Genomic DNA, 22,133 nt, shown 5'->3' on the forward strand with positions numbered 1-22,133 from the left:
GGATACTCAATCCTTAGAAGCTTTTAAAAAGAACCAAGTGAGTGAGGTTCAGTGCTGATTTGCAGAAGAAATCAGTGGGGGAGGAGCCAATTACTCTGCTTGCACAAGTAGTAAACTAAGGATTATACCCCATCCCTTTCTCACTCCACATGTTCCCATAGGGGTATTTTGGTCCCTACACCACTTAGGGTGTCCTTGGTCAACTCTCCCCTCTTCCATGAAAGTTTCTCCAAAGGTTTTAGCTCTCAGATGATTCCTTTCCAAAATGTCCATTTACTTAGAATCTGAACCTCAGTGTAACCTTTGTGGGGTTTTTTTTCTATTTGTTAACTTCTCTGTTGAATTCAGCTATAGATGCCTTGTAGACAAGAACTCCAACAAGAAAGAAAGAAAGAAAGAAAGAAAGAAAGAAAGAAAGAAAGAAAGAGGAAGAGAAGGAGAGAAAGGGAGGAAGAGAATGAGAGGGAAAGACAGAGGGAAGGATGGACATCTAAACATCTTCCATTATACTCAGAGCTTCCTTAATTCCTGGTGGAGAAATAGTGGAAGATAGTGATGTAGAAGTAAGTTTACTAATGACCATGGATGGTGATGCTCTAAGTCAAGAACAAAGGAGGAATAGGAATAGGAAGAAATAGGGGAATGGGGAAAGAGGATGGCATAATGAAAATATAATTTGGCTTGGGACATGCTAAGTTTAAAGTACCTAAGGGAAGTCTGAGTGGCTCAGTTGGTTATGCATCCAACTCTTGATTTCAGCTCAGGTCATGATCTAAAGGTCATGAGATTAAGCCCTTGTCAGGCTCATGATGGGTGTGGAGCCTGCTTAAGATTCTCTCTCTCCTTCTCCCCTTCCCCTGCACATGCGCTCTCTCTCAAAAAACAAAAACAAAAACACAAAACGATAATAAAATACCTTAAGAACCAGGTTATGATGGCAACTGTGTTTGGTCATCACGAGTCAGGAACTCAGAAGAGAGATTTACGAGTTTTTAACATATCAGTGGTAGCTAAAACTATAAGCACAGGTGACATCACCCAGGGATAGTATATAAAGGGAGAGGAGAGGGGGCTAAGGATAGATTTCTTAGGAAATGTCTTCATGTAGGAAGACTGTAGGAGAAAATAAGCCTTTGCAGTTATAGGAAGTTATGGTTATCATGTCTGTAAATAGTCATGTGCCAATATTTATAAATACCTACAGATGGACCAAATAACTGGCTCTACAGAACACCTCTAAAGGCCCATTGCAAGCCTTCTTTCAACCTTGCTGTGAGCCCACTCCCTGATCTTCACAGTTAAAACCAGAGTATTTCAGAGGAAGTGGCAGAATGGACAAGGGCCATGGACCAAGGCCTCCAGAGTGGGGCTTGTCGGTGGAAGATGCTATATTGGATGTTCAAAGATCATACCTAATGGCAGGATCAAAGCTAAGCCTTTGTGTACAGTTTGTTTCATGATTAGCTCATCCAACCGAGTTAAGATTGGTCAGAGATCTCACTCATGACAGTAAAGACACATCAGGGTCTCAAAGAAATTTTTTTAATCAGGAGTCTTAGTTGGGAGATTTCTGTTTCAAGCGGTCTTTTCCTGGTTGTCCTGATTGACAATAGCATACAGAGGAAGTGGCTAGCTTCCTCTTTGGTTACCAGCTCTGCAGGCTGGAGCTCCTGGCACTTGGTCACCTACCTGCCAGATTTAAATGCTCTCCACCTGAAAGACTGCCACTGCCCTGCCCACAGTGCATGGGTTTATCTCCACTGGGGAGATAAGGATTGGGGGAAAAAAAAATAGTCTGGCATGCCGATGAGCTATAGAGGGATTTCACAGGAAAAGCAGAAAATCTACAATGTCATAATCATTCTATCCCACTTGGCACTGATCCTATATGTGAAGTCAAAGTCCTGAACTAGCAGTGAGATTTGAGACTGACGCTAAGATGAATATTGCCAGAGTGGGAGCGAAGGGGTGTTCAGGAGTGCTAGAAAAATCCTTGAAGACCTCAAACCTGCGGAAAAAAGCCTTAGAGAAGCCTCCTTCCTTGGATCTAGAAGCTGATGATGGTAACACCCCATTCACTACTTCCTGTATCTGAAGGAGAAAGGAAAAAGATCCGAACATCCGAACTTGTTCTCCAAAAAGGAGAAAGAATGTAGAATCCTTACTCTTCCCCACCTTAGAGCTCTGCTCCAGATCAGAGCTGTCTTTATGCAGACACACAGTTAAGTAGTCAAATACATGATGTGATTCCATCAGAAAGACTGGTAAATAGTAGGTGCTCAGTGGGCATTTGTTGAATGAAAAGCATCAGGAGAGATTTACTACTCCCAAATAATGTTTTTTCACTGACTGTTCACATTACCTTCACCTGGAATTCCTCCCATTTGATGTCCATTCCTTTAGTATAAAGCCTCATACTTTCCAAAACTGTGTTCCACCAAACACCATATCCTGTGAGATTTTAATATTCCTTCAAAAAAATGGTCCTCTGGTTAAATAAGTTCGGAAAATGTTATATTCTCTATTTCCCTTTTGAAGCCTTTTTTTTTTTTTTTTAACGTTTATTTATTCTTGAGACAGAGACAGAGCATGAACGGGGGAGGGTCAGAGAGAGAGAGGGAGACAAAGAATCCGACACAGGCTCCAGGCTCTGAGCGGTCAGCACAGAGCCCGACGCGGGGCTCGAACTCACGGACCGCAAGATCGTGACCTGAGCCGAAGTCGGCCGCTTAACCGACTGAGCCACCCAGGCGCCCCTGAAGCTTTATAAATACATATTAAAAGCTGTTTTTGAGGCAGAGGCAGTAGGAGAACTTGAATGAAATTCAGGACAGGGCCTAAGCTAAGAAGCTTGTTCCAGAAGTGCAGCTGAGCAGACCAGCATGACATCCAATTAGCCCAAAGAGCAGTAGGCAAAGTTCAGGGTGGTCAACAACTGGGAGATCTGTGCATGGGCAAGACTCTACCTACCAAAGCCTAGATACAAGAAAAGTCTCAGGGCGCCTGGGTGGCTCAGTCAGTTAAGCGTCCGACTTCGGCTCAGGTCACGATCTCGCGGTCCGTGAGTTCGAGCCCCGCATCGGGCTCTGTGCTGACTGCTCAGAGCCTGGAGCCTGTTTCAGTGTCTCCCTCTCTCTCTGACACTCCCCCGTTCATGCTCTGTCTCTCTCTGTCTCAAAAATAAACAAACATTAAAAAAAAAAAAAAGAAAGAAAGAAAAGTCTCTAGTATCAGAGAAGTGACCTGACCTTAGAGAGGCTGGAAAGCAAAAGCCCCAGCCCCTGTTGAGGGGCTGACAGCAGAGTTCTAGTCCAAGATAAGACTAGGGGGTCAAGGCAGGACAACTGGACAGATCTTTGTCTTCTTAGGGAAAAGACAAAATAAAGGTGAGATGGAAGAGAGGCAGAGAGTAGTGGACATAGGTGTCGTTCACAGTATAGTAAACCTATCCAGGAGTCCCTCCCTGCTGGGGGCACTGGCTACAAAGTCCTGGTGATCAGCAGATCCTAGCTACATCACTAGATCTTCTGTATGGGTGTGGTGGTTGGGGAGGCAGGAAGGGGTGTGATATATCCAGACACTTCCACAGAGTTGCACTAATTTCACAAAGAAGAGAGGTCCAGACCCTGTCAAATTTCAGGAGGTGAGGGGTGGAGACCATTCCTAGAATAGCCTTCTGGGAAATGTGTTGGAAGGACCCCAGAGGCCTGAATGAAGCCAAAAGTCTGATCCAAAACAAAATGCTCTACACTTAAGGTAGGAACATGGATAGAGTAGAAGTTGAAGCAAGTGGGTGAAGGGCATCCATGAACCCAACTGTGAGGAGCTGGGGAAGCCATGAAGATTTAAGTTGCTTCTGTCGAAGACTCCCTGGGGGAGAAAAGATGTGAGAATTAGATTACTAAGGCAGTTTGAGAGCAGTGCTGGAAGAAAGATGATGAACAGTCAACTAGAAAAGCTCTCTTTGGAGGAATTCAAGCCAAAAAAGCTGTAGATCTGAATCAAAGGCTCTATGCTGGCAGCCTCTGGATTAGTTATTCTGGCTCCACCAAAGTTAGTGGACAAGGGGGAACTGCACCTTTGCATGGACACCCCAAATGCTTTGTCATTCCTTTTTATGTGGCTTATTTTGCTTTCTGGTAAAGCCCTATCTCAGCACAACATATTGGGAAATCAAGACCAGAAGTTGTCTGCGACCAGCAGCCTCTGAGGAAGTGCCCTGCCCATGTTGTCATCAGCAGCCTCTTTTGCGCCACCATTTTACATCACTTCTGGGAAGCTGCCTCCTACTTCCTAAGATCTATGCCAGTCTTGTCTGAGGACATCACAGCAAATCACAAACCATCACACTCCTTGTTACATTCTGCCTGTCAGCTATTCTCCAGACAACATCATGCCTAAATTCTTCATATCTTCGTTTTTAATAGGGTCTCGAAGACTTAAATTAAGGGAAATAAATTTCACTTGCTGAATTCCAAGCACTAGCAAAGAGCTGAAGTAAGTCTTAGAGGGGCAGGACACATTCTTGGTGCCCCTGAAATTATACCACTTGACAATCCAGCCTTGTTTCTTCTTATTCCATCACCTGACACACTCAAGCTGTCTCCTCTGCCAGCCCAGAGGCCAGGCTCCCCTGGACCTAAGCCAGCAACCACTGCCATCTGGTCTCCCTTAGAAAGGCAAAAGAGAGACACCTCTTGTTTACTCAGTAATAATTCACCGTAATAGTCACATAACAGGTGCCACCAGCTCCAGTACATACAGTAAGGGCACACCACACCCTCACCTCTGCCCCCATCATAGCTTACTCCTTGGGACACATCAATAAATGTTATCTGGAGAACAGGATAAGTGCCTCTTAAGCAGTAAACCAGAGTTACCAGTGGTGTTTTGACACTTGTGGATTACACTGCAATGAAGACCTAGAGGTAAAGAACAAAGACTTTTTTAAAATCCTCCCCTAGAGCCAATTGGTATCTTTCCCACATATGTAGTTGCAGCATCTCTATATATAGAACCTAGCATTCTATAAACAAGATGCTCTGGCTAAACACGTCTCAACAAGTAAAACTGTGAGGCAAAGAAAGATGGCATCTCTCCCATCTTGTCTGCCTTCCCTACCCTCTTTCCTTAAATCTTGTCAGAGACAGACAAGCTCTGTGAAAACAGCATGGGCTTTGGAACTGGACAGACCTGAGGAGAAGTAAATCCTAGCTCAGCCTTTTATTAGCTGTCTGACATTGGGCAAGTTACATAACTTCTTTGACTATCAGCTTGCCCATGTGAAAAAATGAAGATGATACTTCATTGGTTTCCATTATGATAATTAAGTAAGAAAACATATGAAAAAGAAGAAAAAAAAAAAAAAGAAAACATATGAAAAGCGTCTAACACATGCCTGGCTCTCCAGGGATAAAGAGTTTGTTCTCTCCCATCTAGTTCATCATGTACCTGGTGCCCTAATGTTATTCTCTAGCTGTCCAAGGCCAAGGTGTGTGCCCCACACAAACCTAGCCTTCTTTTCCTAAGCCTTATCAGTTTCCATCCCTTAGAACTGATCTAATCACACTATTAAAAGGAAAGCAATTCTGACGAAATGAATTCAAGTAAAATGTGGATGTTGCTAGGTTCCTATATTAATTCTGTGGGTGTAGGATTTCTACATTTAAAAAAAAAAGAGTTACAGAGGTGCTTGACAGGCTCAGTTGGTGGAGAGTGCGACTCTTGATCTCGGGGTTGTGAGTTCAAGCCCCACATTGGGTACAGAGATTACTTAAAATAACAAAAATCTTCAAAAACTAAAAAAAAAATAAAATAATAAAATAAAAATAGAACTAGAAATTCATATGAAAGGAAGGACACCTAATGATGAGCTTTTCTAGATCACAATGTCAGCCTCTCTCTCTACAAGCATGGCCCACCCACATCACTCTGTGCTGAAGATGAGAAACCATGAGAGCTAAAGGACATCATCTCCGATTGTCAAATGTCTCACCTCAAATCAACAGGTCCAGAAAAGAACTTGGGAGCCTTTGCTACCACATCTTCTCTGGCCACCATACACCACTTCCTTAGCCAAGAAGCTACAGTGGTGCTTTAATCCTATGATGTTTCCAACACTATTCTAAGTTCTTTTAAATGAAGCAGCAACAGATTTGATCATGGTTACAGCCTTAGAATAGCCTGTAGGAGGCCTGGGCTCTACTTCCAGAAACATACCTTGCTTCTCTGAATGGTTTCAACAGTCAGATTAATACAGGTGGCAGAGTGGGACTGTGTCTTGACTTCTTAGTGATCCAGAAAGGAGGACCACAGAGACACTTCTGGGCTTTCCACATACAGGATCACAGAAGCAGATTATTACAACTAAAAAAGGCCTAAGTGTAATCACTTGGCACAATGTACTATGCTGCCTATAAATCACAATTCAGTATGGGAGTTCTCTGAGGTACTCTTTAGCAATGTGCATGTTCTACTTACTTGACTTTCTTGGCAAGCCCCCAGGAAGCATGAGGCACTAGCATAGGCTGGGATTTCAGGAGCCGGATCCCCCTCTGGGGTGAAAGAGGCTGGCTGGCAACTTTAGCAGATAGAATAAAGAGGAAAAGAAGGTGAAGTCCAAGGTGAGGAAAGGACTGATCCAGGCAGGATTATCCAATAGCATGTGCTTAGAGAACTGGAAGAGCAGAGACAAAAACAGATATTTCAAATTATATTGATCTAATTAGTCATCATGGTAAAAATCAGAATTTTGCTGGATTTTCCTTATACTTATTTTGTGTTTAATATTGTTTCATTTCTTCATTCAATATACATTTCTTGAGGGGCTAGTAAGTACCAGGTTTTTCCTCATTCCTAGGATATAGCAGCAAACAAAACAAATATGGTTCCTGAGTTCCTGGAGCTCAGCCTAGTGAGAGTTAAGAGTAAGAGCAGGACCCAAAGCAAAAGGTCCAAATTGGAAAATAGGCAAAATTCTGCAGCCAGCAATGAGACGCTGAGGAAGGAGATCCCTTCTGGGATGCCAGCAAAAGAGACCATGGGCAAATAAGGAGCTGTTTAGGTAGCTGGGCTGGGCCAGAGAACATCCTTATCCCCCACTCACTTTGGCAAAGGACAGAGCCACTGTGGTATGTTCGGTTTATCAAAAACAGGTGACCAGGGCCCTCAGAGCCAATGTGGCCATGATGCTGCTCCTTCTCTGCTCACAGCCATGAACTGTGGTATGTGCCATCTGAGCTGTGTGTGATATCCTGAAGCTCAAAAACGAAAACAAAAAACCACACCAAGACTTGAGTCGTCTACTGACAGGAGTTCTAGGAAGTATAGCAGGCCAGAAATGGGAAACATAAAAACTGTTAGAAACTGAGTGACACTCCCCCCAAATGTCACCCACATTTCTCTAACACTGCATGGAAGTGAAAAATAGAAACCCAGGGGCACCTGGGTGGTTCAGTTGGTTAAGTGTCCAACTTCGGCTCAAGTCATGATCTCATGGTTCATGAGCTCGAGCCCTGCGTTGGGCTCCATGCTGACAGCACAGAGTCTGCTTCAGATCCTCTGTCTCCTTCTCTCTCTGCCCCCTCCCCTGCTCATGCTCTCTCAAAATAAACATTTAAAAAAATTTTTTTTAATTAAAAAATAATAAAAGCCTGGTATCACCTGGAGGAGTGGGGCTGGGAAGCAACCTGCAGAAATGATCAGGCTACAGTCAGAAGCCTCCTGAGAGGAGTTTCTGCTTTAGGGTGTGAAGAAGGCAAGAATGGGGAAGGGCTGTGGCCCGCTGTGTTAGAGGAGGAGCCATTCCTTCAGCTCAGCCCCAGCACTACCAAAAGGTGTAATGATCGTGGTGCAGAGCTAACAGCAACATGAGGAGCTTCAGAGTAAGTGCCCAGCCAGCACAGCAGTGGCCTATAGAGATCTCAAAGTATCTAACCTCTCTGGGCCTGTTTCCTTATTCGAAAAAGAAGATGATAAAAGAGCATGTTTGGTTTCTCAGGGCTGCTGTAACAAACACTACAAACTGGGTGACTTCAAACAAAAGATATTTATTCTCTCATTGTTCTGGAGGCTAGAAGTCCAAAATCAAGGTTTCAGCAGGGTCATGCTCCCTCTGAAGGCTCCAGAGGAGAATCTTTCCTTGTCTCTTCCAGCTTCTGGTGGTTGCCAGTAATCCTTGCCATCCCTTGGTTCATGGCAGCACAACTCCAATCTCTGCTTCCATCTTCATACAGACATCTTCTCTCTCTGTGTCTCCCTCTTCATATAAGAACACCAGTCACTAGATTAGGGCCCATCCTAATCCAGTATGACTTCATCTTAACTTGATTACATCTACAAGGATCCTACTTCCAAATAAGATCATATTTATAGGTTCTGGGTGGACATGAATTGTTGGGAAGACACTATTCAACCCACTACAGAACACCTATCTCATAAAAACTTTATATATGTAAAGTGCTTGGAACAGCTGCTAGCACATAACATATGCCCTGTAAGAATTAGCTACCCTTCTTCATCATCTTTAGCAGATGACAGCTGCCATGGGATATGTGAACACTCTGTTATATAAGACCCACTCTCCCTCCATCTTGAGTCAGAGGCAAGAAACTAGATGGAACAAGAGTTCCAAAAAGAGCTGCTCTACCTGAGGGCACAGGTAGAAGGCAATGGGTTCATTACCATTCAATACCCCCTATAAATACCCTACCAATACTCCGGGCTGGAGTGAGGAAACATCCACTACAATTACTTCATTTGTTTTTTGAAAGACACAGAATTTACCATTCCAAATTAACAACAGCCCCTTCAAAGCAGTCCTCAAAGTAGGACCTATTTAGAAGGAGCCTCCAAAGAAGAGCCAGCAGAGAAGCCTACACTAGTGAATGCAGCAGTCTCATCACTTAGAGTCAAGCTGTGAGTTCTGATCCCAAACTGCTTTACACAGCATATTCATCCCACAGCTTAGCAACTGAATGACTACTGAGTCCAAACATGAAATTCATTCTCTGAAATGGAGATTTGCTATCTCTAGGATATCTTACTTTCAAATTAGGGGAAGGAAGATTAAAGATTAAAGGCTGCTGCTCTTTCTTTTTTAATAAACAGGTTTGGGACAGTACACAACTGAAAAGAAATAGAGCCAGATATCTACTGCTATCTTCATATCAAAATAAATTCCAGATGGATCAAAGACTTAAAGATTAAGTTTAAACACACACACACGCACACGCGCACACACACACCCCAAGTATTCAAAGAGAATGAATAACTATTTTTATAATTTTCAAGTAGGGAAGCATGCCTTTTCTAAATATTGGCCTAGCAGTAGGAAAAACTATAAGAAAAGATTATTTTGACCACCTAAAAATGCAGAATTTCCCAACAACAACAACAAACTGCATAAACACAGTCAAAAGACAAATGACAAACTGGGGACAATTCTACACCATATATAATGGTCTACACTTTAGCTCTTACGAATTATTAAGAAAATAATACTGGAAAAATGTGCAAAGGACATGGATCAATGACTCAAAAAATATAAACGTCAAAAATACATTTGAAATGATATTCAATCTTTAATATACAAAGAAACATTAAAACATACTTAGTGAGGGGCGCCTGGGTGGCTCAGTCAGTTAGGCATCTGACTTCAGCTCAGGTCATGATCTCGCAGTTCGTGGGTTTGAGCTCTGTGCTGACAGCTTGGAGCCTGGAGCCTGCTTCAGATTATGTGTCTCCCTCGCTCTCTGCCCTTTACCCACTCATGCTCTCTCTCCATCTCTCAAAAATGAATAGATGTTAAAAAAAATTTTTTTTTAAATACTTGAGTGACATATCTCCATGACTATTTGAAACACTTTAGATTAACTGATTTATTCTTCATGAAATATGAGCTATTATTATACCTACCTTATCAAAGATGAAACTGAGGGATAGAGAAGTTAAATGACTTACCCAAGGTCACACAGTAAGTGGTTATGACCGAATTCAGGCCCCAGCAGGCTGGCTCCAGAATCATATACCATATCACATCACATCATATCAGAGTCACATTCTCAACCACCATATTTACAGTGACAAGACCACTTTTCACCTGTCAAATGGGGAAGATGAAAAACATACAACCCAGTATTACTAATAATGTGGGGAAATAGACAATCTCGTGTTCTGTTGGAAGAAGTCAACATTTTTAAAAAAATATTTGAGAGAGACAGACAGAGAGAGAGAGTGAACACACGTGCACAAGTGTGAGAAGGAGAGGGAGAGAGTGACAGGGAGAGAGAATCCCAAGCAGGCTCTGCACTGTCAGTGTAGAGCCCGAAGTGGGGCGTGACCTCACCAACCAAACTGTGAGATCATGACCTGAGCCTAAATCAAGGGTCAATCACATAACCAACCAAGCCACCCAGGTGCCCCTAGAAGTTAACATTCTTAAGGGCAGTTTGGTTCCATGAACCAACATTTTAAGTGTGTATATCCTTGGGGCACCTAGGTGGCTCAGTTAGTTAAGTACCCAACTTCGGCTCAGGTCATGATCTCATGGTTGGTGGGTTCAAGCCCTGTGTCGAGCTCTGTGGTAACAGCTCAGAGCCTGAAACCTTCTTTGGATTCTGTGTCTCCCTCTCTCTTTGCCCCTATGCTCTGTCTCTCTCTCTCTCTCTCTCAAAAATAAATAAACATTTTTAAAAAATTTAATAAATGTGTATATCCTATAAATCAGCCATTCTATTTCTTAGAATTCATCCTAAGAAGGTAAGTAGACAAGTGTACAAAGATTATGTACAGGGTGTTTATCACAGAATGCACATAATGACATAAATGCTGCAAAGAAGGCTCCTGGCTGGCTCAGTCGAGAGCAACGCATGATCTCGAGGTCATGAGTTGAAGCCCCATGCTGGATGCAGAGATTACTAAAAAACTGCAAATAAAAAGCCCAACAGGGGTGCCTAGGTGGCTCAGTCAGTTAAATGTCTGACTTTGGCTCAGGTCGTGATCTGGCAGTTTGTGAGTTTGAGCCCCACGCTGAGCAGTGAATAAAAAAAGAAAAAAAAATCTGTCTTCATGGAGCTTACATTCTAATGGAGGGTGGTGGGCAATAATAAGTAAGAAAAGTATGTACCAAATGGTGCTGAATGCTATAGACAAAAATAAAGGAGAGAAGGGAGAAAGGAAAGAAAGGGGGTTTGCTACAATTTTAAGTAAGGGGGTCAGGGAAGGGCCCATTGATAACAAATGAGATAAACATATTCAATACTGAAGAATAAAATGCATTATGGTACATCCATACAACAAAATATAATTTAGTGGGGCACCTGGGTGACTCAAGTGGTTAAGCGTCCAACTTCGCTCAGGCCATCATCTCATGATTCATGAATTCGTGCCCCATATCAGGCTCTCCGCTGTCAGCACAGAGCCCACTTCGGATCCTCTGTTCCCCCTGCCATGTCCCTCCCACACATGGGCCTGCCTGCCCTCCCTCTCTCTCTCTCTCTCTCACAAAAATAAACTTAATTTAAAAAATAGAAATATAATTTAGCCATTTATTCTATATTTATTTACATGATAAAGTGTCTATAACAAATTATAAAATGACTCTTACCACACACACACAAAAATAGGTAACTATGTCAGGCAATAACCATATTGTGATAATCATTTGTCAATTATATTTCAATAAAGCTGGAGAAAAAGTGAAAGAAAACTACAAAACAGTATAAGTAAGAAAAACAGTATTAAGGTATGATTCCACTGACATAAAATTACATGTGCATACACACTTATGCTTTAAAAAGGAGAAGAGAAACAACACAGAAAGAACATGATAATACTAAGCAGGGGTCCAGGCTGAGTGCCAGACAAGTGGTACCAGTAGCCTTTATTTATTCTCCCCACTCACTCACTTCCTCCTCATACCTACACTTCGTTCCAGAAAAGATTTAAGGACCACAAATCCACCTACCCCCCACAAGTTATTTAACTCTCCCCTTCCTTCCTCATCCTTTTCCCTCTCCTTTCCAGAAGCCAGGTCAGTGACAGGGGGAAAAGGATAAAAGCTTAAGATCAAGGCAAGTTGATGGAGCCTAAGAAGGATGAAGGGACACCCCCATACATCTGGATGGAATTCCTTATTTCAGCATGTAGGAGGTGATTCAGAGGACTGAGAGATCCTGGGAGGCACACTTCCTTCCTACAGATCTATAAGATCTGAAGCAAAGCTATCTGGGATTCAGATTTCCTATTTCATCTCCTACTAAATCCCAAATGTCTTGCAGGGCAGCCAGGAGTAAACCTGACTCTCACAACAGGCCAGAGCTCTGCCCCTGGCACACAAGTGCGTACACCTTCCTATAAGCAGAAAATTACAAAGAGTTGAGCCCATTTTGCTCCCTATTTTATCCCTTCCTCCATGTCTGCACCCAATAAGCTATCCTGGCTAAGTTAAACTCATGTTCAACCCCCATACATTCACCACCTTGCATGACCATCCTAGAGATTCGCAGTCTTCCCCACTAAGATTCTCAAGCCTAGGTACCTACCAAGAAAGTTGCCCAAGGTAACATTTTCAGTCTGGGGTAAGATTTTGAGTAATCTGGTGGACAGGGTCCAGATATATTTGCTCTCAGATATGTGGAAATCAATTACACTTCTTGCCTAAGCATAAAGCCACCAACAAGGAATCAGCAAGTTCCCAAAGGTGGAATCCATGATGCTATCTCCTATTTAGCCTGAGGGTAGGAGGCACAGGAGTAGAGTTAAGGGACCTGGGGAAAGACTTAACAGTTTCAAAATATTTCTCACATACTCTCTGTCACCTGTTGGAAACCTGCAGTGTGCAAAAGGCCCTGTGTTAAATGCTTTCATATACTATCACCAAAAATGACAAATCACTGTAATCAAACATTCCTACCATATGCTACTAAATTTAGGAAGCCAATGATACATACAGGTCCAAGTGGCCCTGCGGACAGTTGAATACCCAGGCTTGAAATTAGGAAGAGGTCAGAAATCTGAGATTCTCCTCAGGCCTGCAACACAGAAGCCTCATTACACACCATGGGGCCACAGCCTTTCATGCCCCATCTAGCTTCTGCTCTTTCCTGGGCTTTCAACAGGGAACATCCCTCCCACACATGCATGCACACATGCACACACATGCATGCACGCACACACACACACACAAACACACACTTTTTTTTTTTTTTTCAACGTTTTATTTATTTTTGGGACAGAGAGAGACAGAGCATGAATGGAGGAGGGGCAGAGAGAGAGGGAGACACAGAATCGGAAACAGGCTCCAGGCTCTGAGCCATCAGCCCAGAGCCTGACGCCGGGCTCGAACTCACGGACCGCGAGATCGTGACCTGGCTGAAGTCGGACGCTCAACTGACTGCGCCACCCAGGCGCCCCACAAACACACACTTTCATTACCTAATTAAAAACAAAATCTCTTTCACTTCAGTGTCTCTAGGTCTCTTTGGTTTCTTTTAGAGCAAGCAAGGTGGATTGAGTGAGGGCTCTACAGATACATAGGGGTTTGAATCTCAGTTCTAACCACTTCCAAGTTAATCCACCTCTCAGAGCTTTTGGTAAACCAAGGGCAATACCATCTATCTCTTACACAGATAAAATCACCACACAGGGCAAAAAGTCCATTTGAGAGGACCAAAGTGCTAACTCTATTGAACTAGCACTGCCTGGGGAAGTCAAAGACTTGCTCAGAGAAGTGGGAAAGGAAAAGAAAAAGTCTGACCAGCTGATGAGAGTAAGGGTGCTTCTGGCAGAGGCAACAACACATACAAAGGATGAGAGTTTGTGCAGAGCCACAAAGAACCCACATGGGTACTGACAAGAAGGTAAGGAGTAATTTAGTCATCAAATACTTCCTGAATGCCTCTAGGCACTGAAAATACAACCTCTAGCAAGAAGGTCGCTACCTTAATGAAATTTATAATCTGGTAGGTGAGAAAGACAAACTATTAAAAAAGCAGTAAGGGGTCTAATGAAAGCAAATGAGGTACTAAGAGAGTAACATGGGGTTACTTTGTATTGAGTGGCTGTACATTTTGTATAAAGGGGGAGGGGAGAGGGGAACAGGAGGGGCAGAGAGAATCACAAGCAGGTTCCACACTGTCAGCACAGAACCCCTTTCAGGGCTGAGATCGTGACCTGAGCTGAAACCAAGAGTCAGACACTTAACCAACTGACCCACCTAGGTACCCCTATTTATTTTTTATATTTTTAAAATGTTTATTTTTATTTATTTTGAGAGAGAGAGAGAGAGAAAGCAAGCAGGGGAGAGACACAGAGAGAGAGAAAGAGACAGAATCCCAAGCAGGCTCCACACTGTTAGCACAGAGCCTGATGTGGAGCATGAACCCACAAACTGCAAGATCATGACCTGAGCTGAAATCAAAAGTCAGATGCCACTGAACCACCCAGGCACCCTTATTTTTTTATAAGTAATCTCTACACCCATTGTGGGGCTCAAACTCATGACCCCGAGATCAAGAATCACATGCTCTTCCAACTCAGCCAGCCAGGTGCCCCCAGGAATTTGCATTTTTTTTAAGTAGGCTTCATACCCAGTGCTGAGATCAAGACCTGAGCTGAGATTAAGAGTCAGACACTTAACTGAATGAGCCACCCAGGTGCCCCAGAAATTTGCATTTTATTTATTTATTTTTAATGGTTATTTATTTTTGAGAGACAGAGACAGAGTGCAAGAAGGGGAGGGGCAGAGAGAGAGGGAGACACACAATCCGAAGCAGACTCCAGGCTCTGAGCTGTCAGCACAGAGCCTGACATGGGGCTCGAACCCATGAGCCATGAGATCATGACCTGAGCCAAAGTCAGATGCCCAACCAAGCCACCCAGGCACCCCGGAATTTGCATTTTAAGTAAGTATACAGCAACCTCCTCCTTTGCCTGCATGGGTAATTCTGATGCATTAAAGCTTCAAAATCATAGCTCTACGAACAGGGCTCATGGAGGAAGGCCCACACTTGAAGCTGACTGGCAATGTCAAAATTAGAGGACTATGTAGAACCAAGAATCAAGCTGGGCATGGAGTAATCTAGAAAGAAAAGTCAGAATGGATTATGAAATTTGAAGGTACCAAAGCAGAAAACAGAAGGCAGGCCATCAGAGCATGGGGCTTAAACAACAGAGGAGTCAAAGATGGGGAGGATTCCTGTGGGAATCACTAAGAGTGGCCATGATCTCTGGCCCTCTTAGGTTGGTTTTCCCAGCAGAGCCCTAGGAGGGGAATACAGATAACCCTGCCTCACACAGGCAAGGTGACTGGGCCTTAGACTGCCCAGGATGTGCACATAATCACTCCATCCAACTTCAAAAGAGAATATATCCCTCTTTAGTAAGTACTGCTCCTATCCCCGTGATTCTCCCCAGGTACCCACCGTGATGCCAGCTACTGGTCAGTCTGTAGAAGACTTCCAGGCCACACAGAAAAACATACAGAATGCCTCTAAGGGCTAATGACTAGCACCAATCACCAAGATTCTCTATTTGGCATATATCAGACCACACTAACACTGCCATACATTCAAAGACCATTCCAGGTCAGAAACTTTGAAGCCCACTGCCTATACAGCTTCAAACCTCACATCTATGCACACCCAGCCAGTCTTCCACTATTACTATGCCTCACCAACAGAATCTACACTCCCATGTCCTTCCTCACAATTCAGACAGAAATTCCACAGATTCAGGCTAGGCAGAGTCCTGAATTCCTGAGACTGCTGAAGCCAGTTCCTATGCATGGTTTGGTAGGAGGAGATACAGCCTGAAAGAGTGATCATTCTATGTAAAGGGAATATCCTCAGCCTACCTAAAGGGAGCACCAAGATTGCTACAGGCTTCTGTACAGGAAACTTTTGAAAATTAGCTAGTTAAACTTAGTGTATTTAAAAGGAGGGAGGAGCTCCTGGGTGGCTCAGTCAGTTAAGCATCTGACTCGATTTCGGCTCAGGTCACGTTTTCACAGTTCGTAAGTTTCAGCCCTGCATCGGGCTCCATACTGACAGTGTGGAGCCTGCTTGGGATTCTCTCTCTCCCCCTCTCTCTCTGCCCCTCCCCCGCTCATGCTTGCTTTCTCTCGCTCTCTCTCAAAATAAATAAACTTAAAAAAATAAAAAAATAAAAGGAGGGGAAGTCAGCTCTTTGGGGCAGAAACTGAAGTGTGGAGAAAGGTACATGGTTGGATTTCTGAGGATTTCACATTCAGGTAATTAACTTATAAAATACAAACTAATGTGAAATCTAGCTCAAACCTTTATATGTCAACTACCTGATTCTTCTTTTAATCCAAAAGCTGGTTCCACACTAAAGAGGTGAGAATGCCAAAAGATGATTTACGTAATCCCCAAGATTATTTATGGCCTTAATCTTGAATTGCTTGCCCTGTCCTTTCTTACACTCCACCCACCATCCTGATTCTCTAAGTTTCTGACTTAATGATTCAGCTTCCTGTTTCATCTTTGCCTCACCTTATCCCTAAGGCCTTTTGTTTCTTTCCTTGCTGAGGATTGCATTCCACTCTGTTGCTCTGCCATCAGCCACTCAAGAGTAAATAATCTGCCTACCCAGATCCCCAACTTTTATCCTCAGCACTCATGCTCCCTTCCATGGGCAAGTTCTCTGCCAGACCTACCCTGATTTTGTGAATATATCTGAGAGAGAGACAAGTGTACTAGATGATTCATCTCAAGCATGTTAGATGGCTCATTCAAGAAAATACTGGAATCACCGAAGATGGAATAAGGAGAATGACAATGAGCTAGGGCCAAATGACTAGACCTTACTCTGACATTCTAAGGCACACTTCTTAGCCCTCAAGTACTACTCTGGGTACTCCTACCCAGCACCTCATCTCAAGAGATGCTTCCAGCCCATAGCAGTAGCACTAAGAATAGATAGTAAGCAAGACCTAGGCCTTTGCCCAACAAAACTTACCATCTAGTAAGGGAGACAAATAATTACAGTATGTATAATTAAAGATAATGCACGTAGAGCTGGAAGACTAAGGACAGTCATGGGGCACCGGGGTGGCTCAGTTAAGTGTACAAATCTTGATTTCAACTTAGGTCATGATTTCATGGTTCATGGGATCAAGCCCTGCATCAGGCTCTGCACTGACACACAGTAGAGCCTGCTTGAGATTCTCTATCCCTCTCTTTCAAAATAAACAAACATTTAAAAAAAAAAAAAAAAAAAGACAGGTGAAGTTACACCTAAGCTGAAACTTGAAGGATGAATAGGAGATACCCAGGCAGTGGCAGAGCACTTGAGGAAAAGTGATCCTTTTTTCTTTTTTAAAGTTTATTTACTTTGAGAAGAAGCAACTGTGAGCAGGTGAGGGGCAGAGAGAGAATCAGAAGCAAGCTCTGAGCACTGTCAGCGTGGAGCCCAACATGAGCTTGATTTCACGAACCAAGAGATCATGACCTGAGCTGAAATCAAAACTGTCACTTAACCTGAGCCACCTGGGCACCCTGAGGAAAAGTGTTCTAAGTAAAGGGAACATAATATAAAAAATTCTTGCAGCAAGAAAACACATCTGAAGAGATGGGGGGGGGGGGGGGCGGGTAGGGAAGCCAAAGTAGAAGTGTTCTGAAGCAAATGATGCTGGGGAGACCAAAAAGGGACTCCTGAGACATGCGAAGTTGTTTTGTAATTCACTTAACAAGTATTCACTGAGTGCCTACAACGTGCCAGGCATTGTTCTAGGCATTAGGAAGAGAATAGCGAATAAAACAAACAATACCCTCATTCTCAGAAAATTCTTTTTTTTTTTTAATATAAATTTATTGTCAAGTTAGCTAACATACAGTGTATACAGTGTATTCTTGGCTTCAGGAGGAGATTCCCATGATCCATCACTTACATACAACACCCAGTTCTTATCCCAACAAGTGTCCTCCTCAATGCCCATCACCCATTTTCCCTGTTCCACCAACCCCACACCCCCATCAACCCTCAGTTTGTTCTCTGTATTGAAGAGTCTCTTATGAAATGCCTTCCTCTCTGTTTGTAACTGTTTTTTTTTCTTCCCTTCCCCCATGGTCTTCTGTTAAATTTCTCAAATTCCACATATGAGTGAAAACATGTATCTGTCTTTCTCAGAGAATTTAATTCTAATTGAAGGAGACTAGGGACGCCTGGCTGGCTCAGTTGGTAGAACATGCAACTCTTGATCTCAGGGTCATGAGCTCAAGTCCCACACTGGGTGTGGAGCCTACTTTAAAAAAAAAATTAAATAAAAAAAATTAATTGAAGGAGATTATAAACAAATACGTGAATAAGACAGAAAAATAACGTATTAATAAGTGTTATGCAAAGATTAAAAAAGGTGATGTGATAGAAAGAATAGGAATGGCTACTTTGGAATAATTAGGTGGTCAGGGGAAGGCCTCTCTGAGAAGATGACATTTAGAAACAGGTATATCGAAACAACAAACAAACAAAAAAACAAACAACCATGCAAAGACCAAGGAAAAAGCATTCCAGATGGGGGTGACAGTACATGTAAAAGCCCAATGGCAAAATCCCCAAAGTTTTTTTAAGCAGGAAAGTTAGACCATGATCATTTGTATATATTATAAAGATCACTCTGGCTACAATGTGCAGAATGGAACAGAGGTAGGGAAGGATAAAATCAAGACTGGAGGTAGATATGAGAATGGATTATGTACACTAAGATGAGAAGACCCCAACAACAACGGTGACGATGATGATGACAATAATCAATATTCACATAGCACTTACTGGGTGCCAATATATTGTTCTAAGCATTTTATGTGTGTTAATTTATTTAGTACTCACAAATACTCTATTTTATAAATCAGAAAACTAAGGGACAAAGTACCCGCAATGAAGAAGGAAAGAAAGCAACTGGATCCAAGAAATAATGGGGAGGAAAAGTCCTAGTGACAGGCTGGTTGCTGGCTGTAGGAGGGGAAGGGAATGACTACCAGGCTTTGGGCCTATCAAGAGTGTGCTACTTACATGTGATGAGGACAATGGATGAGGAGCAAGTGGGGAAGAGCAGGAGGCTGCATTTTGCCGAGTATGCAAAACATCCTTGTGATGTTGTCTACATGAGCAGTTGGATACTGTGGTCCATAGAAAGATCTGGGCATCATCCATGTGTAGATGGTTAAGTGGAGCTGTCAGAGAAGTTGAGATCACCTAGGAAGAGTATGAGGAAAAAGAAAAAAGAAGCCCTAGGAAAGAATGCTAACATTTAAAACACAACAAGAATCATTTATACCATCAAAATGGAAATACCTTAATGTCTCTCAATAGGAAAGTAGCTATACACAGTGTATCTATTATACAAAAAACTACACAGTAGCCAAAATAAAGGAGAAGTTATCTTTATGTATCAACATGAAATATTATCAAGGTACATTACTGAATCAAAGAAATACTGAAATAATACATAAAATGTGACCCCATTTGTATAAATAAACACAAAAATAACTCTTTTTCTGGGTTCATACACATGTATGTAAACACAAAGAAAAAAGTCTGGAAGCTACATTTCAAACACTAACAGGTTACCACCTTCGAGGAATACAAAAATAAGTGAAATGAGAATGGGAGGAGAACAAGAGAAATCAAAATGTCTACCGATTTTCATTTTTTTTAGATTATATTACTATATTCCCTATAAAATTAAAGATCAATTTTTCAAAAATAATGGGGATCTCAGGGTGCCTGTCTGGCTCAGTCAGTAGAGCAGGTGACTCTTGTTTTGTTTTTTGTTTTGTTTTGTTTTAAAGAGAGAAAGGGACAGTGTGCGCAGCAGGGGAGAGGAGCAGAGAGAGAGCATGTGACTCTTGATCTCAGGGTTGTGAGTTTGAGCCCCACACTGGGCATACAGCTTACTTAAAAATAATAATCATGGGAATCTCTGTTATCTTCCCCTCAATTTTTCTGTGAACCTAAAACTGTTATAAAAAAAACTTAATTTGTAAAAATTTTTTTATTTTTATTTATTTTGAGAGAGCGCAGGTGTGCAGAAGTGGGAGAGGGGAAGAAAGAGAGGGAGACAAGGAGACAGAGAATCCCAAGCAGGCTCTGCACTGTCAGCATGAAGCCTGACGCAGGGCTCAAATCAACAAACTGAGAGCTCATGACCCAAGCTGAAATCAAGAGTCCGACATCCAACTGACTGAGCCACCCAGGCGCCCCTTAATTTTTTTTCAAATGAGCAGATGAGGGAACCTACAAAGGATATCCTTTGCTTCAGATGCTAAATTTTCTCTGTCCCTTCCACCCCAGATGGCTCTGGTGTTCAGATCTTACAGTTTCCCATCTGCCCACATCTGAGATGTTAACACCAAGCTCCCTAATTCCACCGTCTACCCTGAGTCACTAGACCCAGGCCAAACCTGACCACCAATCCTCTAGCCTGGGCCAGAGTCCCAGGAGGAGAGGTCAAACGCTAAAATTTTAAACAAACATGGGAGAATGAGGGGCACCTGACTGGCTCAGTCAGTAGAGCATATAACTCTTGATTTGGGGGTTGTGAGTTTGAGCCCCACGTTGAGTACAGATGCTAACTGTACTCAAGGACAAGGATCAGGTAACCTTGCTGGCCAGCAGAAGTCTCAAAGGGGGAAAAGTATTTGAAAGTCCGGAAGCAGTTTTGCAGTGCTGAGGGATGTGGCTGGGGGACAGTCAGGTAAAATCAGGGGGAAGTGGTATGGGGTGAGTTACAGAAAGAGCCAGTACCACTCATAAAGATTCCAAGCAAAGTGCTATAGCATCATGGAAACTAGTTTCACAACAAAGGGAAAAGGGGAAGCTAAATTCTGTGAAGGGGTTGGGGCAGGGCATGTGTGTCTAGGGGTATCTAGAGGGGACACTTCACATCAAAGCAGCAATTCCAGGGAACACAGTATAAATATTTAGAAGCTGGAGCAGCAGAAAGAGGCCAAGGACTTGGCTCCTTCCTGAAAAGAATGGAGGTTCTAAAAATGAGGAGAAAAGACACTGAAATAAAACAATGTCTTTCCTTCTGTAGTAACCCAAGGCAGAGAGATCATGGCAGATCTCTGGTGACTGTACTCTTAAGTTTCAAGTGTCTGAGGATGAAAGACAACATATTTGGTCTACATGTTTTCCTGGTTACCCAAAGAAATGGCACTACCTGGGCCCTACCCAACAGGTGATTCACCATCAATTAGTATATATCACAGCCTGCTGAGCCTTACACTTCACACAGTCACATACCAGACTCTAGAAAAAAAACAACCTGGTATGAGCTGTCAAAGTTCTCTCAGTACCTGACCTCACCCGGTGGGGTAGGTTTCATTTCAAAACTGAAAGGGACTGAGGGCTGGGGAAATCCAAAGATCAACAGAGCCAGGGACAGGTGGTTCCCAGCAGAAAAGGGTCCCAGGCTGGAACTCAAAACAGAAACCAGACCACTGATAAGACACAATTTATGATGTCTGTCTCCAAGCCTTCAGATACTCATATGTTTTCCAATATTTACAATAGGGCATGACCATACTTATCCAACTCCTGACAACTAAGTATCTAGTTATCGAAGTGTTCAATAAACTTCCTGGCTTTATCAAGTTTTCCTCCCTTGCAAAACTAGCTTTATTAAGTTTTAGAGCTCTGGGTTAACTCCAGTAACTGGGATAACTTGTGAATTTTATAGTTCTTCAAATGGGTTACATTTTTATTTATTTATTTTGAGAAAGTCTCAGAGAAAGAGAGCTTGCAAGCATGAGTGGGGAGGGGAAGAAAGAAGGAGAAAAAGGAAGAATCCCAAGCAGGCTCCACACCATCATTGCAGAGCCAGAAACATGGTTCAAACCCACAAAACGTGAGATCATGACCTAAATTGAGATCAAGAGTCAGATACTTAACCAACTGAGCCACCCAGGAGCCCCCAAATGGGCCACATTTTAATCATAATTAATTTTATCATCTCTTTGTCCTTCTTCATGTCCCCACGGACCCTCAGCAAAATTCGTGTCTCACTAAAAAATTTCCCAAGTTTTTCATGTTGGCCCTCTCAACAGAGCAATATTCAGTACAATGAAAATATAGGTCATCAAAGAAGTCAAGTTATTTGCTTGAAGTTCATT

The 22,133-nt window shown here is 42.7% G+C and overlaps 1 long non-coding RNA gene across 7 annotated transcripts in view; it reads right to left on the reverse strand.

Annotated features, from left to right (window-relative positions):
- The window catches only part of LOC123580916, a 62,294-nt gene that overhangs the window by 24,825 nt on the left and 15,336 nt on the right, over positions 1-22,133 (reverse strand). For 3 of the 7 annotated variants that reach the window (XR_006703528.1, XR_006703529.1, XR_006703530.1), the window contains exons 4-6: positions 19,030-19,212; positions 9,961-10,099; positions 6,481-6,676 (exon numbers count right to left, since the gene is read on the reverse strand). This is a non-coding gene — a long non-coding RNA (uncharacterized LOC123580916). Of the gene's footprint in view, positions 1-3,232; positions 3,871-6,480; positions 6,677-8,041; positions 8,260-9,960; positions 10,100-19,029; positions 19,213-22,133 lie in introns of those variants that run through there. The other 4 variants (XR_006703531.1, XR_006703532.1, XR_006703527.1 and 1 more) reach the window with 3 other exon arrangements.

This window comes from Leopardus geoffroyi, chromosome A3 (genome assembly GCF_018350155.1).
Source record: "Leopardus geoffroyi isolate Oge1 chromosome A3, O.geoffroyi_Oge1_pat1.0, whole genome shotgun sequence".
Lineage (NCBI taxonomy): Eukaryota > Metazoa > Chordata > Mammalia > Carnivora > Felidae > Leopardus > Leopardus geoffroyi.